Below are 19,549 nucleotides of genomic sequence, written 5' to 3' on the forward strand. Positions count from 1 at the left end.
GGTACCTAGAGGCCCAACTAGGAGGGAAATTGGGAGTCTAGGGAATGGAGAGATGGCCCAATACTAAAATTGTGGAACCCGAGACGCAAGACTTCACTGATAAGATCTCATTTGTGGGGGGCGGAGGGATGTTTTCTCTTTTGGAGCTAGGTTACATTATCAAAATGTGAATAGGGGCGTGCTAATACTCTCATCTTGTGTTTTCTATGAACATGGATGGATATTCTATATGTCCGCTATATTTCATGCCTTGTTCTCAAAAAACAAACAAAAAAAACAGGTCCCCTATGTACAATACTGAGGGACACTGCCACCTGATGGCCGCACTGAATCCTGCAGCTTCCCTAGTACTGGTGGGCCTCCAGCTGATGGGACCTGGTAGGGTGGAGAGGGGGTCTCCTGGGACCACAGGGTTGGACTACTAACCAGCAGGAGTCCCTGTCTGCATCCATATTGAGTCTGGTACTTGTAGTGCACACGGCCCAAGCATGTTCCGCACTGATGAGGGTTAAAACCCTGGAGCTGTGTACACACGAGGGTCTCTGGTTTGGCCTCTAGCCATGTTTCACGGGTCTAGGAATGACTTACAGGGGGTTACCTATAGGTGGCGCTGGAGAGAAGAGTTTCCATGAAGCTTTGCATGTTAGGCCTCCCCCTGTGGATCTCCACAATAAGAAGCGGTGCGCCCAGATCTGGGACACATCCCGCCATCCTCAGAGGCGTCAGGCAGCAGATACAGCATTTATTCAGCCTTTATACATATAATACAGCTCATTATCGCACATCCGGTACATACACTGTCTGGGAATGCAGGTTGTCAGAACAATACACATCATCCATATTAGACTGGTTTCTCTTAAAGGGCCAGTGGCTTGTTAAACCTCCCAGCCCATGACCATCCAGGGTCCACGTCCAGTCCTCCACGGTGGCACCATTCCTCAGGTGTATAGTGGGTCGATGCTCTTCAGTGTGAGCATTTAGTGAGCCAGGTGAGATGTTCTGCAGTATTAGTGGTTAGTATGAGGAGCATTGCCCTGGGAATGCTGGGTGTGATGCTCTGCAATGCTGAGGATGATATATGATGCTCTGCGGAGAAGGTGCTCAGATACATGTAGCTGCATACATGGGACATTGGTGAGATGTGCTGCAGGAGTATCAGTTACGTGCTTGTCTCTGCAGTTCCTTTCTCTTTGATTTAATGAGATTTTCCTGAAAGAGGAAATCAAAGTCAAATCTGATCATTATAAAGGAAGGTGAGAGGGGACAGAGTAAGAGAAGGGGAGAGGAAGAGAGGAACAGAGGAAAGTGAGGCAGGAAGAGGAGTAGAAAGGGATAGAGGAAGAGGAGGGGAGAGGAAGACTAGGTGATAGAGGAAGGGAGGCAAAGAAAGGAGAAGTAATAAAGGAAGGGTAGACAGGAAGAGGAGTAGAAAGGGATAGTGCAAGAGGAGGGGAGAGGAGGACTAGGTGATAGAGGAAGGGAGGCAGGAAAAGGAGAAGGAATAAAGGAAGGGTAGACAGGAAGAGGAGTAGAAAGGGATAGTGCAAGAGGAGGGGAGAGGAGGACTAGGTGATAGAGGAAGGGAGGCAGGAAAAGGAGAAGGAATAAAGGAAGGGTAGACAGGAAGAGGAGTAGAAAGGGATAGAGGAAGAGGAGGGAAAGGAAGACTAGGTGATAGAGGAAGGGAGGCAGAGAAAGGAGAAGTAATAAAGGAAGGGTAGACAGGAAGAGGAGTAGAAAGGGATAGTGGAAGAGGAGGGGAGAGGAGGACTAGGTGATAGAGGAAGGGAGGCAGAGAAAAGAGAAGGAATAAAGGAAGGGTAGACAGGAAGAGGAGTAGAAAGGGATAGAGGAAGAGGAGGGAAAGGAAGACTAGGTGATAGAGGAAGGGAGGCAGAGAAAGGAGAAGTAATAAAGGAAGGGTAGACAGGAAGAGGAGTAGAAGGGGATAGAGGAAGAGAAGGGGAGAGGAAGGGGAGGCAGGAAGAGGAGTTGAAAGGAATAGAGGAAAAGGAGGGGACACATACAATGTGATAGAGGAAGGGCGGCAGAGAAAGGAGAAGGAATAAAGGAAGGGTTAACAGGAAGAGGAGTAGGAGTGGATAGAGGAAGAAGAATAAATAGAGGAAGAAAAGGGGGTAGAGGAAGAGGAGGTAAAATATATAGAGCAAGAGGGAGAGGAAGAGGAGAAGGAGGGTATAGAAAAAGAGGAGGGAAAACAAATGGAGGAAGGGACGGGGGAGAGGAGTAGGGGGATAGAGGAAGAGGAGGGAGAAGGAATATAGGAATAGGGAGAGGAAGAGAAGGGTAGAGAAAATGAGGGATAAGAAATAGAGGAAGAAGAGGAGAAGGAGGGGATAGATGAAGAGAAGGGAGGAATAGAAGAAGGGATAGAAGAGGAGAATAGAGGTAGGGAGGGATAGATTAATAGGAGGGGGAAGAGATAAAAGAAGAGGAGGGAGAAGGAATAGAAGAAGAGGAGAAGGAGGGGATAGAGAAAGCAGAATTAAGGAAGAGTGGAGGATAGAGGAAGTAATAGGGGAAGGAGAAGAAGAGGAGAAGAAAGGGGGATAGAGAATAAGAAGGGGAGAGGAAGAGGAGGAAGATGAGGGGATAGAGGAAGGAGAAGGAATAGAAGAAAGGGGGAGAGGAAGAGGAGAAGGAAGGGATAGAGGAAGAGGATGGGAGAGGTACAGTAGGGGATAGAGGAAGGAGGAGGGTGAAGGAATGGAAGAAGGGGGATAGATGAAGAGGAGTGGAGGGGATAAAGGAAGGAGGGTGAAGTAATAGAGGAAGGGGAGAGAAAGAGAAGGAGGGGATAGAGGAAGGAGGGAGAAGGAATAGAGGTAGGGAGGGATAGATTAATAGGAGGGGGAAGTGATAAAAGAAGAGGAGGGAGAAGGAATAGAGGAAAGAGAGAAGGAGGGGATAGATGAAATGAGAGAGAAGGAATAGAGGAAGGGGGAGAGGAAAAGGAGGGAGAAGAAAAGGAGGGGATAGAGGAAGAGGGGGGGGGAGGAATAAAAGAAGGGGTATAGAGGAAGAGGAGGGAGAGGGTATAGAGGAAGAGGATAGACATTTTTTCATGCTGACTTGTCTATACGCCCTCACTGTCCTACCCCCCCCAGGACTCTATGCACAAGCAGAGATGAGTCTGATGGTCGGGGTGGTGAGAGGACTTCCTGCATGTTCAGGAGAAGCTCCTGGAGATCCATGATACATCATCTGCAGGTGTTCAGCAGACTGACTCTGTACTTCATACTGTAACACCGGGTTTATGACCCTTTCACTGTAGGTTTTATTGGTTCATTTCTCGGGTGCGGTGATATTTTCCTTTAATGGATGAATCTTGAAATGTCCTTTAATGCTGCGCCTGATACCAATCACATGATGTTACAACAGACTTCTGATTGGCTATTGAGGAAGAGGAGGGAGAAGGAACAAAAGGAGGAAAGATGAAGAGCAGGAAGAAGGAAGTGAAGAAAGGGGGATAGAGAAAGTGAGGGGGAAGGAATAGAAGGAGGATAGATGAAGAGGAGGGAGAAAAGATATAGGAAGGGAAGAGGAGGGTTAGGTTAGAATGGGATAGAGAAAAAGGAGGGATAAGAGAGGAAGGGAAGGGGATGGAGGAAGAAATAATGGAAGAGGGGATAGAAGGAGAGGGGAGAAAGGAAGAGGAAAAGAAAGCAGAGGGACAGAGGATGGGGAAAGGAGAGAGGAAGAAGAGGAAGAGAAGAGGAAAGGAAGGGTGATAGAGGAATAGAAGGGAGAAGTAAGAGAGAAAAGGAGGATAGAGGAAGATGACCGGGAAGGAATAGAGGAAGGAAGGGGGGAGAGAGAGTGGAAGCGGAAAAGAAGGAGGGGGGTAGAAGGGGACAGGGAGGAAGAGGGGGGAGGTAATAGAGGAGGGGAAGGGGAAAAGGAGAAGGCAAGGTAGAAGATTATGCGAGAAGCTGAAGGCGAAAAGGAGGATTATGAGAAGGGCAGAAGATAAAAAAGAGGAGGAGGGGAATGGAAATAGGAAGTGGAAGGAAAGTAAATAAAAGAGAAGAAGGAAAAGAAGAGAGTGAAAGGGAAAATGGAAAGGGGATAGAGAAAGATGAAAAGAGGAAGGGTAAGTGAATAGGAGAAAGGGGAGGGCAACAGTAGAAGGTAAGGGGAAGAGGAAATAAGGGGATAAAGGAATAGGATGTAGAAGAAACGGGGAGGATAAAGAAGAATGGTTGGAGATGTGGGGAGAAGAAAGTGGATGTAGGGAGAGGAGGGGAAGTAGAGAAAATGGAAGTGGAAAGAGTGGGAGCAGAAGATGAGAAAGGACAGGGAAAGGAGAAGGAAGGAGGGAAGATGTTGGAAAGACATAGAAAAGGGAAAGAGGAGAAGAAGAAGGAAGATGTAGAGGGAATGGGAAAAGGAGAAGAAGAAAGGGGAAGAGGAGGAAAGGAAGGAGGAGGAGAATAGAGGGAAGAGAATAGAGAAAGAACAGGAGAAAGAAGGAGGAGGAAAGCAGAAGTGGAGAGAGTAAGTGGAGGGGAAGAGGCCAAGAAAAAGGATAGGAAGAGAAATCTATTGCAGAAGAAGGGGAAAGCAAAAACAAAAACAGAGGGAACGGTAGAGAAAGAAGAATAGTTATGGGTGCAGGAGGAAGAAGTGAGAAGGATTAGTGGTGAAGTGTGATGGGGAAAAAGATCAGAGGAGGAATGGGAAGATGAGAGGAAAAGGCAAAGGAAAAATCAGGAGAAGAGGGAAAAGAGGAAGACAATAAGGAGAAGAAAGAGCCACGCACTCACAAAGTAACCCCGCCTCAGATAGTAATAGCGCCCTACGGTTATGGCTCAGGCAGATACGTAGTTACAGGTGTGGTCTGATTACACACTGGGTCTTGCCACAAGAACGCTCTCACAGACTACTTTTGGGTTGGTGAGAGATTGGTGACTGCTAGATGTTAGACCGGTGGCCCGTGCCAACCACCACCCTACTTTACCATGTGGCTAATGCCAATGCTGTTCCTGAGGTCCACACCTGCCACGTTCGATTTCTTGTTGCAGGCCGTGGCCTGTGTTTTGAGGCTTAGCCTCTCTAGTCTACCTATAGGGTAACCACCTTAAAGTTCTAACACACAATACTAATCTTCACCAGCCAATGGCAGGCAATCCTGGAATACTTAAGGCATCTTCCTATTTGAGAATATGCCTGAGCAATAGGTTCATCCAGCTAGCTAGTCCCTGCAATGGTGTGTGGTCAACTTTTTTGCCTGTGGTTGTTTTTTATGTACTGACCTCTGCTCGATTCCTGACTTTGCTTCTCTAATGCCTGACCTGACCTCTGTCTAATTACTGTATTGACCCATTGCTGTCTGCTCTGACCTCGGACCACAATTTCAACCTGCCCTAACCGTGACCTATCCCTGAATACGATTTTGTTCTCCGCCAGACTCCTCTGTTCTCTTCTAGACTCCTCTGTTCTCTTCTAGACTCCTCTGTCCCCAGACTCCTCTATGCTCCTCTAGACCCTTCTGTCACCAATCTACAGACTCCTCTGCTCTCTCCAGACTCCTCTGTCCTGGTCTAGACCCATCTATCCCCATCCTCCAGACTACTCTGTCCTCCTCCAGACCCATCTATCCCCATCCTCCAGACTCCTCTGTCCTCCTCCAGACCCATCTATTCTCATCTTCCAGACTCCTCTGTCCTCCTCCAGACCCATCTATTCTCATCTTCCAGACTCCTCTGTCTTCCTCCAGTCTCCTAACACTGTCCAAGACTCTCATCTATCACCGCTGTGCGTACCGTGGGTGCCATGACCTCAGGATGGAGTTGTGTTCTCACTAAGAGACCAATCCTACCGACCATCACGACTCATCTTCTGCTCACCCTGAAGGTCACCCTCATCAAACATGGAGACAACTACTCACCAGGTACAAGGAGGAGCCCAACAACATGGCCTTCATTGTCACCTCCAGGTCCAATGGAAAAGTAAGCAGAAGATGATCAGTCTCCTTCCGTATCATCCCCACCACATGCTGCTCATCCGGAGACTTCACCTGGGAGACAGAGATGGGAGAAACGCCTGAAAAATGTCACCCTGCAGGAGGAGGGGCAGGCTCATAGCTCTCTTCTGTCTGTATCACCCTGCAGGGGGAGGGGCGGGCTCATAGCTCTCTTCTGTCTGTATCACCCTGCAGGGGGAGGGGCAGGCTCATAGCTCTGTACTGTCTGTATCACCCTGCAGGAGGAGGGGCAGGCTCCTAGCTCTCCTCTGTCTGTATCACCCTGCAGGAGGAGGGGCAGGCTCATAGCTCTCTTCTGTCTGTATCACCCTGCAGGAGGAGGGGCAGGCTCATAGCTCTCTTCTGTCTGTATCACCCTGCAGGAGGAGGGGCAGGCTCATAGCTCTCTTCTGTCTGTATCACCCTGCAGGAGGAGGGCCAGGCTCATAGCTCTCTTCTGTCTGTATCACCCTGCAGGAGGAGGGGCAGGCTCATAGCTCTCTTCTGTCTGTATCACCCTGCAGGAGGAGGGGCAGGCTCATAGCTCTCTTCTGTCTGTATCACCCTGCAGGAGGAGGGGCAGGCTCATAGCTCTCCTCTGTCTGTATCACCCTGCAGGAGGAGGGGCAGGCTCATAGCTCTCTTCTGTCTGTATCACCCTGCAGGAGGAGGGGCGGGCTCATAGCTCTCTTCTGTCTGTATCACCCTGCAGGAGGAGGGGCAGGCTCATAGCTCTCTTCTGTCTGTATCACCCTGCAGGGGGCGGGGCAGTCTCATAGCTCTCTTCTGTCTGTATCACCCTGCAGGAGGAGGGGAAGGCTCATAGCTCTCTTCTGTCTGTATCACCCTGCAGGAGGAGGGGAAGGCTCATAGCTCTCTTCTGTCTGTATCAGCCTACAGGAGGAGGGGCAGGCTCATAGCTCTCTTCTGTCTGTATCACCCTGCAGGAGGAGGGGCAGGCTCATAGCTCTCTTCTGTCTGTATCACCCTGCAGGAGGAGGGGCAGGCTCATAGCTCTCTTCTGTCTGTATCACCCTGCAGGAGGAGGGGCAGGCTCATAGCTCTCTTCTGTCTGTATCACCCTGCAGGGGGAGGGGCAGGCTCATAGCTCTCTTCTGTCTGTATCGCCCTGCAGGAGGAGGGGCAGGCTCATAGATCTCTTCTGTCTGTATCACCCTGCAGGGGGCGGGGCAGGCTCATAGCTCTCTTCTGTCTGTATCACCCTGCAGGGGGAGGGGCAGGCTCATAGCTCTCTTCTGTCTGTATCACCCTGCAGGAGGAGGGGCAGGCTCATAGATCTCTTCTGTCTGTATCACCCTGCAGGGGGCGGGGCAGGCTCATAGCTTTCTTCTGTCTGTATCACCGTGCAGGGGGAGGGGCAGGCTCATAGCTCTCTTCTGTCTGTATCACCCTGCAGGGGGAGGGGCAGGCTCATAGCTCTCTTCTGTCTGTATCACCCTGCAGGAGGAGGGGCAGGCTCATAGCTCTCTTCTGTCTGTATCAGCCTGCAGGAGGAGGGGCAGGCTCACAGCTCTCCTCTGTCTGTATCACCCTGCAGGGGGTGGGGCAGGCTCATAGCTCTCTTCTGTCTGTATCACCCTGCAGGAGGAGGGGCAGGCTCAGAGCTCTCTTCTGTCTGTATCACCCTGCAGGAGGAGGGGCAGGCTCATAGCTCTCTACTGTCTGTATCACCCTGCAGGGGGAGGGGCAGGCTCATATCTCTCTTCTGTCTGTATCACCCTGCAGGGGAAGGGGCAGGCTCATAGCTCTCTTCTGTCTGTATCAGCCTGCAGAAGGAGGGGCAGGCTCATAGCTCTCTTCTGTCTGTATCACCCTGCAGGGGGTGGGGCAGGCTCATAGCTCTCTTCTGTCTGTATCACCCTGCAGGGGGTGGGGCAGGCTCATAGCTCTCTTCTGTCTGTATCACCCTGCAGGAGGAGGGGCAGGCTCATAGCTCTCTTCTGTCTGTATCACCCTGCAGGGGGAGGGGCAGGCTCATAGCTCTCTTCTGTCTGTATCACCCTGCAGGGGGAGGGGCAGGCTCATAGCTCTCTTCTGTCTGTATCACCCTGCAGGGAGGAGGGGCAAGCTCATAGCTCTCTTCTGTCTGTATCAGCCTGCAGGAGGAGGGGCAGGCTCATAGCTCTCTTCTGTCTGTATCAGCCTGCAGGAGGAGGGGCAGGCTCATAGCTCTCTTCTGTCTGTATCACCCTGCAGGGGAGGGGCAGGCTCATAGCTCTCTTCTATCTATATCACCCTGCAGGAGGAGGGGCAGGCTCATAGCTCTCTTCTGTCTGTATCACCCTGCAGGAGGAGGGGCAGGCTCATAGCTCTCTTCTGTCTGTATCACCCTGCAGGAGGAGGGGCAGGCTCATAGCTCTCTTCTGTCTGTATCACCCTGCAGGAGGAGGGGCAGGCTCATAGCTCTCTTCTGTCTGTATCACCCTGCAGGAGGAGGGGCAGGCTCATAGCTCTCTTCTGTCTGTATCAGCCCTGCAGGAGGAGGGGCAGGCTCATAGCTCTCTTACTGTCTGTATCACCCTGCAGGAGGAGGGGCAGGCTCATAGCTCTCTTCTGTCTGTATCACCCTGCAGGAGGAGGGGCAGGCTCATAGCTCTCTTCTGTCTGTATCACCCTGCAGGAGGAGGGGCAGGCTCATAGCTCTCTTCTGTCTGTATCACCCTGCAGGAGGAGGGGCAGGCTCATAGCTCTCTTCTGTCTGTATCACCCTGCAGGAGGAGGGGCAGGATCATAGCTCTCTTCTGTCTGTATAGCCCTGCAGGAGGAGGGGCAGGCTCATAGCTCTCTTCTGTCTGTATCACCCTGCAGGAGGAGGGGCAGGCTCATAGCTCTCTTCTGTCTGTATCACCCTGCAGGAGGAGGGGCAGGATCATAGCTCTCTTCTGTCTGTATCACCCTGCAGGAGGAGGGGCAGGCTCATAGCTCTCTTCTGTCTGTATCACCCTGCAGGAGGAGGGGCAGGATCATAGCTCTCTTCTGTCTGTATCTCCCTGCAGGGGGAGGGGCAGGCTCATAGCTCTCCTCTGTCTGTATCACCCTGCAGGAGGAGTGGCAGGCTCATAGCTCTCTTCTGTCTGTATCACCCTACAGTGGGAGGGGCAGGCTCATAGCTCTCTTCTATCTATATCACCCTACAGTTTTGTTCTATATTTACCTCAAAGCCGACGTTGCCGAAGATGCTGTTCTGGAAGCTGGGCCCCAGGATGATGAGGGTGACCTGCTTGGAGGTATTCATCAATGACAGGTGGGTGACCAGATTGTTCCAATGCACCCTTGACGAATCCGATCAGCTGCCCCGAGGGGCCGTGCACCTCCATCTGGAAGAAGACGATCATGGTGTCAGGTTATCGACCTCTCAGTACCTGTTGTAATCTCTGATGTGCCCATCAGAGGGCGCCACACATTACGGTGGCAGATCTCAGGGGACGCGGGGTGTCAGGAATACAAGGGTGACTGTTGGGGACCCTGTAATCTGCAGTGACCAGGAGACAGTGCCCCACACCCCGCGGACACTTCCAGCCTCACCTCCCGGGTGCAGGTGCAGCCGCAGTTCTCCAGCAGATGCAGGACCTCGTTGTTGCTGTTGTCTCGTATCCTGACATCATAGAGGGGTCCGCAGCACACCACGTTCTGCTCCGCCTGGAATAGTCGCTGACCAACCAGATTCAGCACTTCAAAGGAGAAGCCCCAGCCCTGCGACACCGAGACTGGAGGGAAGACACCGGGAGTCAGAACCATAATCAGAACCCAGTGCAGAAGACACTGAAAATAAGCCACATCTACAGAGACCGACAGTCTGGTCTGAACTCTGCTCTAGAGCCTGAGACACAACAGGGGCTGCAGGGGATGAGGCCGGAGGACACCGAGATGTACTAACCACTAGACTGCAGGACAGGACCACCAAAACACTGAGAGCCAGCACTAACCACTAGACTGCAGGACAGGAGCACCAAAACACTGAGAGCCAGCACTCACCACTAGACTGCAGGACAGGACCACCAAAACACTGGGAGCCAGCACTAACCACTAGACTGCAGGACAGGACCACCAAAACACTGAGAGCCAGCACTAACCACTAGACTGCAGGACAGGACCACCAAAACACTGGGAGCCAGCACTAACCACTAGACTGCAGGACAGGACCACCAAAACACTGAGAGCCAGCACTAACCACTAGACTGCAGGACAGGACCACCAAAACACTGAGAGCCAGCACTAACCACTAGACTGCAGGACTAAACCACCAAAACACTGGGAGCCAGCACTAACCACTAGACTGCAGGACTAAACCACCAAAACACTGGGAGCCAGCACTAACCACTAGACTGCAGGACAGGACCACCAAAACACTGAGAGCCAGCACTAACCACTAGACTGCAGGACTAAACCACCAAAGCACTGAGAGCCAGCACTAACCACTAGACTGCAGGACTAAACCACCAAAACACTGAGAGCCAGCACTAACCACTAGACTGCAGGACAGGACCACCAAAACACTGAGAGCCATCACTTACCACTAGACAGCAGGACAGAACCACCAAAACACTGAAAACCAGCACTAACCACTAGACTGCAGGACAGGACCACCAAAACACAGAGCCAGCACTAACCACTAGACTGCAGGACAGGACCACCAAAACACTGAGAGCCAGCACTAACCACTAGACAGCAGGACTAAACCACCAAAACACTGAGAGCCAGCACTAACCACTAGACAGCAGGACAGGACCACCAAACCACTGAGAGCAAGCACTAACCACTAGACTGCAGGACTAAACCACCAAAACACTGAGAGCCAGCACTAACCACTAGACTGCAGGACTAAACCACCAAAACACTGGGAGCCAGCACTAACCACTAGACAGCAGGACAGGACCACCAAACCACTGAGAGCCAGCACTAACCACTAGACTGCAGGACTAAACCACCAAAACACTGAGAGCCAGCACTAACCACTAGACTGCAGGACTAAACCACCAAAACACTGGGAGCCAGCACTAACCACTAGACTGCAGAAAAGGACCACCAAAACACTGAGAGCCAGCACTAACCACTAGACTGCAGGACAGGACCACCAAAACACTGAGAGCCAGCACTAACCACTAGACTGCAGGACAGGAGCACCAAAACACTGAGAGCCAGCACTAACAACTATACTGCAGGAAAGGACCACCAAAACACTGAGAGCCAGCACTAACCACTAGACTGCAGGACAGGACCACCAAAACACTGAGAGCCAGCACTAACCACTAGACTGCAGGACAGGAGCACCAAAACACTAGAAGCCAGCACTAACCACTAGACTGCAGGACAGGACCACCAAAACACTGAGAGCCAGCACTAACCACTAGACTGCAGGACTAAACCACCAAAACACTGGGAGCCAGCACTAACCACTAGACTGCAGGAAAGGACCACCAAAACACTGAGAGCCAGCCACGAACCACTAGACTGCCGGACAGGACCACCAAAACACATGAGAGCCCAGAACTAACCACTAGACGCAGGACCACCAAAAGCACTGAGATCCAGCACTAACCACTAGACGTGCTAGGAAAGGACCACCAAAACACTGAGAGCCATGCACTGAACCACTAGACTGCAGGAAAGGACCACCAAAACACTGAGAGCCAGCACTAACCACTAGACTGCAGGACAGGACCACCCAAAACACTGGGAGCCAGCCACTAACCACTAGACTGCAGGACTAAACCACCAAAACACTGGAGGCCAGCACTAACCACTAGACTGCAGGACAGGACCACCAAAACAGAGAGCCAGCACTAACCACTAGACAGCAGGAAAGGACCACCAAAACACTGAGAGCCAGCACTAACCACTAGACTGCAGGACAGGACCACCAAAACACTGGGAGCCAGCACTAACCACTAGACTGCAGGACAGGACCACCAAAACACAGAGCCAGCACTAACCACTAGACTGCAGGACTAAACCACCAAAGCACTGAGAGCCAGCACTAACCACTAGACTGCAGGACTAAACCACCAAAACACTGAGAGCCAGCACTAACCACTAGACTGCAGGACAGGACCACCAAACCACTAGAAGCCAGCACTACCCACTAGACTGCAGGACAGGACCACCAAAACACTGGGAGCCAGCACTAACCACTAGACAGCAGAACTAAACCACCAAAACACTGGGGGCCAGCACTAACCACTAGACTGCAGGACTAAACCACCAAAACACTGAGAGCCAGCACTAACCACTAGACTGCAGGAGAGGACCACCAAAACACTGGGAGCCAGCACTAACCTCTAGACTGCAGGACTAAACCACCAAAACACTGGGAGCCAGCACTAACCACTAGACTGCAGGACAGGACCACCAAAACACTGAGAGCCAGCACTAACCACTAGACTGCAGGACAGGACTACCAAAACACTGGGAGCCAGCACTAACCACTAGACTGCAGGACAGGACCACCAAAACACTGAGCCAGCACTAACCACTAGACTGCAGGACTAAACCACCAAAACACTGGGAGCCAGCACTAACAACTAGACTGCAGGACAGGACCACCAAAACACTGAGAGCCAGCACTAACCACTAGACTGCAGGACAGGACCACCAAAATGGATTTACAAAACTAACAGTCTAGAGCAGGGGTGCCCAACCTTTACTGGCTGGGGGCCACATTGTCAGCCTGAACCAATTCCAAGGGCCAAAAAATAAAACTTAAAGGAGGTAATGGCGTATTGTACATACAGTATACATCACTACTGTCTGCTTCTAGGATCCAATGGGACAATACATGAAAGATACATGTGGTTGGAGGCATCAAGGGCCGCAGGTTGTGCCCCCTGGTGTAGAGGATGCTCACCAGTTACCCTGCACCCGGCCCACTGACCACCAGTGCTAGTACAGACCCAAATAATAATGACAAGTGGCCGCTCCCAGTAATCCAGTCCCTGGTGTCCAGTGGTGTAATAATCCAGTCCCTGGTGTCCAGTGGTGTAAAAATCCATTACACCACCAGACACCAGGGACTATATTATACAATACAGTACACCAGGTACTAGATTATTACACCACTGGACACCAGGGACTGGATTATTACACCACCGGACACCAGGTACTAGATTATTACACCACTGGACACCAGGGACTGGATTGTTACACCATCAGACACTAGGGACTGGATTATTACACCACTGGACACCAGGGACTGGATTATTACACTACTGGAAACCAGGCACTGGATTATTACACCACTGGACACCAGGGACTGGATTATTGCAACACTGGACACCAGGGACTGGATTATTATACCACTGGACACAAGGGACTGGATTATTACACCACTGGACACAAGGGACTGGATTATTACACCACTGGACACCAAGGACTGGATTATTGCAACACTGGACACCAGGGACTATATTATTACACCACTGGACAACAGGGACTGGATTATTATACCACTGGACACCAAGGACTGGATTATTACACCACTGGACACCAGGGGCTGGATTATTACACCACTGGACACCAGGGACTATATTATTATACCACTGGACACCAAGGACTGGATTATTATACCACTGGACCCCAGGGACTGGATTATTACACCACTGGACACCAGGGACTGAATTATTACACCACTGGACACCAGGGACTGGATTATTACACCACTGGACACCAGGGACTGGATTATTACACCACTGGACACCATGGAATATATTATTACACAACAAACACTCAACTGAACTACTGTACAAGGAAGATTCCACTGGACACCAGGGACTATATTATTACACCACTGGACACCAGGGACTGGATTATTACACCACTGGACACCAGGGACTGGATTATTACACCACTGGACACCAGGGACTGGATTATTACACCACCGGACACCAGGGACTGGATTATTACACCACTGGACACCAGGGACTGGATTATTACACCACCAGACACCAGGGACTATATTATTACACCACTGGACACCAGGGACTGGATTATTACACCACTGGACACCAGGGACTGGATTATTACACCACTAAACACCAGGGACTGGATTATTACACCACCAGACACCAGGGACTATACTATTACACCACTAGACACCAGGGACTGTATTATCACACCACTGGACACCAGGGACTATATTATTACACCACTGGACACCAGGGACTGTATTATCACACCACTGGACACCAGGGACTATATTATTACACCACTGGACACCAGGGACTATATTATTACACCACTGGACACCAGGGACCAGAGCTCAGTGGAACCATTAGACACTAGTCCTCCAGACACTCAGGGATACAGAGCAGATTTATCTTTAATAAATATATTTTCTTACATTTCTCTTTCACCATTAATTGGTTAACCTGAAACAGAAAACCTGTCATTAGTGAGAGGAGGTATGGAGGGCACTACAACTCCCAGGAGAGCGGGGAGACAGAGGAGACAGGCCGGGGAGACAGAAGAGACAGGCCGGGGAGACAGACAGACAAAAGAGACAGGCCGGGGAGACAGACGGACAGAAGAGACAGACGGACAGAAGAGACAGACCAGGGAGACAGACGGACAGAAGAGACAGACCAGGGAGACAGACGGACAGAAGAGACAGACCAGGGAGACAGACGGACAGAAGAGACAGACCAGGGAGACAGACGGACAGAAGAGACAGGCAGAGGAGGCAGACTGCGGAGACAGACAGAAGAGCCAGGGGAGAATGCAGGAAGGCACAAGAGGGCCTCAGATGGACTCCTCATAGATGACCTCCAATGTTCTACAGCCTCTGAACCCAGGACAACGATGATGAACATTCACAGTGGGAAGGACATTTAAGACACCGGACAATAGACATCTTGGGATGGATGATGGGCGTTACTGAGCAGCATGTGTAGAACATACGGTGGATGTCACTTTGAGTGAAGAAGGTCTCTTACCTGGAGGAGATGCTCCATGCCTGGGGAAATGCCTTTCACTATTGCAGTGTCCATTTGAAAACTTGGTGGGGCAGATGGTGGGATGGTAACCGGGGGTGCATATGGTGTAATCAGATTGTAACTCGGGGGCTCATCAGAAACCTTAGTGTGGGCTGGTCGTGTATCTAGAAAGAGTGGGGAGACTAAATAAGAAGTTCTAGAGACCAGAACATTCATGATACAGTAAATGGAGAGGACCCGATGATGGTGGTTAACGCCTGCCATTCCCGGTTTGAGAATGTTTTACCAGGTCATTCTCATACTATTTAAGCTAGTAACCCGTATCATTCTAACTTCGAGACCTTCTAAATATCTGTACACTGGGCAGCATTGTCTTCTACTGAGAAACAGCTTCTTCACTTTCAGGTTCCTCTAAGGCCTCATGCACACGACCGTGGTGGTTTTTGCGGTCCGCAAATCGCAGATCCGCAAAAGACAGATGGCGTCTGTGCGCGTTTCGCAATTTGCAGAACGGCATGGACAGCCTTTAATATAAATGCCTATTCTTGACTGCAAAGTGCGGACAAGAATAGGACATGTAATATTTTCTTAGCCAGGCCACAGAACGGAGCAACGAATGCGGACAGCACACGGACTGCTGTCCGCATCTTTTGCAGCCCCATCTTTTGCAGCCCCTTTGAAGTGAATGGGTCCGGCGGCTCAGATGTGGACCAAAACAACGGACATGTGCATGAGGCCTAAAAGCTAGACATAGCCAGGTTCTTCTGTGAGATGGACATCTCCAGGTTCCTTCCAGGATGGAAACTTCATGTTTTCCTATTAGAAGCACACCCCCAGGTTCGTCTAGGACAGTGATGGCTAACCTCCGGCACTCTAGCTGTGGTGACACTACGATTCCCAGCATGCTCCATTCATTTCTATGGAGTTCTAAAAACAGCCAAGCAAGACTGCATGCTGGGAGTCATAGTTTTACCACAGCTGGATTTCCGGAGGTTAGCGGGTCTAGGAAATGGACATCTCCAGATCCATCTAGAAGACGGACATATCCAGGTTCTTCTAAGAGCTGGACATCTTTATCTCCGGGTTTCATCTATGAGATGAGACACTCCCAGGTTCCTCTAGGAGATGTACATCTCCAGGTTCCTGCAGGAGATGGACATCTCCTGATTTCTGTAGGAGATGGACATCTCCAGGTTACTCTATGAGATGTACATCTCCAGATTCCTCGACGAGATGTGTTCTCCTAAATGCTGTGACTTCAGCTTGTGTCTGCAGTTCTGGCCTGGCTGATCTCCTTGCCTGGTCATCTTGTAGGCTGTAGGGTTTCCTGAACAGGAAGACATCTTGGGGTGCCATGAGGTCCACAGTGATCAGCTGGTCAGTTCTAGGCAGGTACGTCTGCAGTATGAACACCAGTAAATTACCTGTGGATGTCATGTTGAGGAGGCACGAGGCACCAGGTCCAGATATATCTAAAAGACAAAACAATCAGTCCAGAATCAAAGTTGTATGGATTAGTGGGAGGAGTTGTAGGGGGCAGTGGGAGGGGCTGTGTGGGGTAGTGGGAGTGTAACGCCCCAGATTGGGATTACCACCTTTGCACCTTGCTACTGTCTCCTATGGTTAACCATATGTCATCCTGTGTATTAATTTCTAGGTCTTGCAAAATTTGTATTCATTTTGTTCAACTGTAATGTGCCTGGTTCACCAGCAGGTGGCGGCAACAGTGGTAGAGCTATTTTTCCTAGAATGGAACCCTTCTTTCCATTCTAGCTCTCCCTAAGGGCTCATGCACATGACCGCGTGCTGGCCGGGCCCATGCTGCGGACCGCAAACTGCACGGACTCCGACCATGGGGCAGCTGCCACCGGATCACGGCCCCTTTCACTTGAATGGTGTCCGCGATCTGTTCCCGACAGAGCATGCACTACTTTTGTGCGGTGCAGAGGCATGTACAGAAAACCCATGGAAGCACTACTAGTGCTTCCGATCCCTGCCTCCTTTCCGCACCCCACCGAACCTCCAGGATTGTGGACCCATTCAAGTGAATGGGTCTGGATCTGTGGTGCGGGGTGCACACGGCCGGTGCCCGTGTATTGCGGACCCGCTGTGTGTGGGCCGCAATACAGCCATGGCCGGGTGACGGCTGTGTGCATGAGCCCTAAGAGAAGGAGGGACTAGTTAGTGAGGAGTTAGTTCACTTTTTACCCCTGCCAAGGGAGGTTGTGCAGCAGGTGCTCGTCCCTGTCGGACAAGCCCTGTCTGGGCCAGCTAGAGCACCTTCAGCTCTGCTGGACACAGAGGCCAAAGCCTGAAGCCTCAGAAGCCAGGAGGAGAAAGAGTTCCCTGGTACTGATCTAGAGAATACTACAGAAGCAAAGTACAGCATACAGCTAAAGCTAAATCCTACCATTATCCTGTTAGCACAGCAGAGCTAGAGAGCAGCAGATGTAGCAGAGGAGTTTGCCTGCCACAGTTAATGCCAACGCCTGCTGGAAACCAAGACAAAGCCTGTAAGTTGTGTTGGAGAAGCGTTTATTCTCATCACAAGGTCATCACAAGGTCTGGACTCAATTTATTCTCCATCCCTTCATCAGCAACCCCATTTTTATTTGCTGCGGAGCCAACGCCTAGGGTCCAGCGTATCCAGGTAGGAGCACCGTGACACGTGCACCAACATTAAGGGACATTAGGCCACCCACCACCACACTGGCATTCCTACACCTGGGTACCATCCACAGTATCACTTAAAGGGCCCTGGATAGAGGCGCACACTGCAGGTCGGAGGAGCTGTAGGGGGTAGTGGGAGGAGTTGTATGGAGTAGTGGGAGGGGCTGTATGAAGTAGTGAAAGGAGTTGTATGGGGTAGTGGGAGGGGCTGTATGAAGTAGTGGGAGGAGTTGTATGAAGTACTGGGAGGAGTTGTATGAAGTACTAGGAGGAGTTGTATAAAGTAGTGGCAGGAGTTGTATGGGGTAGTGAGAGGGGCTTTATGAAGTAGAGGGAGGGCTGTATGGAGTAGTGGGAGGAGTTGCATTTAGTAGTGGGAGGGGCTGTATGGGTTAGTGGGAGGAGTTGTATGAAGTAATAGGAGGAGTTGTATGAAGTAGTGGGAGGAGTTGTATGGGGTAGTGAGAGGGGCTGTATAAAGTAGTGGGAGGGATTAATGGAGTAGTGGAAGAAGTTGTATGGGGCAGTGGGAAAAGTTGTGTGGGGTAGTTGTAGGGGATGTATGGGCAAGTGGGAGGAGTTGTATGGGACAGGCTGTATGGGGAAGTGGGAGGAGTTGTATGGGACAGGCTGTATGGGGAAGTGGGAGGAGTTGTACAGAGTAGTGGGAGGAGTTGTATAGAGCAGTGAAAGATGCTGTGTGGAGCAGTGGGAGGAGTTGTTTGGTCTCTTTTTCAGTTACCCCTGCCATCACTCATCCGTCTCTTCTTCAGTTACCCCCGCCCTCAATCACCCGTCTCTTCTTCAGTTACCCCCCGCCATCACTCACCCGTCTCTTCTTCAGTTACCCCCGCCATCACTCATCCGTCTCTTCTTCAGTTACCCCCTCCCTCAATCACCCGTCTCTTCTTCAGTTACCCCCGCCATCACTCACCCGTCTCTTCTTCAGTTACACCCGCCCTCAATCACCCGTCTCTTCTTCAGTTACCCCCGCCATCACTCACCCGTCTCTTCTTCAGTTACCCCCGCCATCACTCATCCGTCTCTTCTTCAGTTACCCCCGCCCTCAATCACCCGTCTCTTCTTCAGTTACCCCCCGCCCTCACTCACACCGTCTCTTCTTCAGTTACCCCCCGCCCTCACTCACCCATCTCTTCTTCAGTTACCCCCGCCATCACTCATCCATCTCTTCTTCAATTACCCCCGCCCTCAATCACCCGTCTCTTCTTCAGTTACCCCCCCGCCCTCACTCACCCGTCTCTTCTTCAGTTACCCCCACCATCACTCACCAGTCTCTTCTTCAGTTACCCCCCGCTCTCACTCACCCGTCTCTTCTTCAGTTACCTCCCACCCTCACTCACCCGTCTCTTCTTCAGTTACCTCTCACCCTCACTCACCCGTCTCTTCTTCAGTTACCTCCCACCCTCACTCACCCGTCTATTCTTTAGTTACCCCCGCCCTCACTCACCCATCTCTTCTTCAGTTACCGCCCCCGCTCTCACTCACCCGTCTCTTCTTCAGTTACCGCCCCCGCTCTCACTCACCCGTCTCTTCTTCAGTTACCCCCGCTCTCACTCACCCGTCTCTTCTTCAGTTGCCTCCCACCCTCACTCACCCGTCTCTTCTTCAGATACCCCCCGCTCTCATTCACCCGTCTCTTCTTCAGTTACCCCTGCCATCACTCACCCGTCTCTTCCTCAGTTACCCCCTCCATCACTCACCCGTCTCTTCTTCAGTTACCTCCCACCCTCACTCACCCGTCTCTTCTTCAGTTACCCCCCACTCTCACTCACCCGTCTCTTCTTCAGTTACCCCCCGCCCTCACTCACCCGTCTCTTCTTCAGTTACCCCCCGCCCTCACTCACCCGTCTCTTCTTCAGTTACCCCCCGCCCTCACTCACCCGTCTCTTGTTCAGTTACCCCCCCGCCCTCACTCACACGTCTC

At 51.3% G+C, this 19,549-nt stretch overlaps 1 pseudogene; it reads right to left on the reverse strand.

Annotated features, from left to right (window-relative positions):
• Nucleotides 1–727: 727 nt before the first annotated feature.
• LOC122923929 lies at nucleotides 728–18,377 on the reverse strand (annotated as a pseudogene).
• Nucleotides 18,378–19,549: the final 1,172 nt, after the last annotated feature.

The sequence above is a fragment of the Bufo gargarizans genome, unplaced genomic scaffold (genome assembly GCF_014858855.1).
Source record: "Bufo gargarizans isolate SCDJY-AF-19 unplaced genomic scaffold, ASM1485885v1 original_scaffold_2076_pilon, whole genome shotgun sequence".
Classification (NCBI taxonomy): Eukaryota; Metazoa; Chordata; class Amphibia; order Anura; family Bufonidae; genus Bufo; species Bufo gargarizans.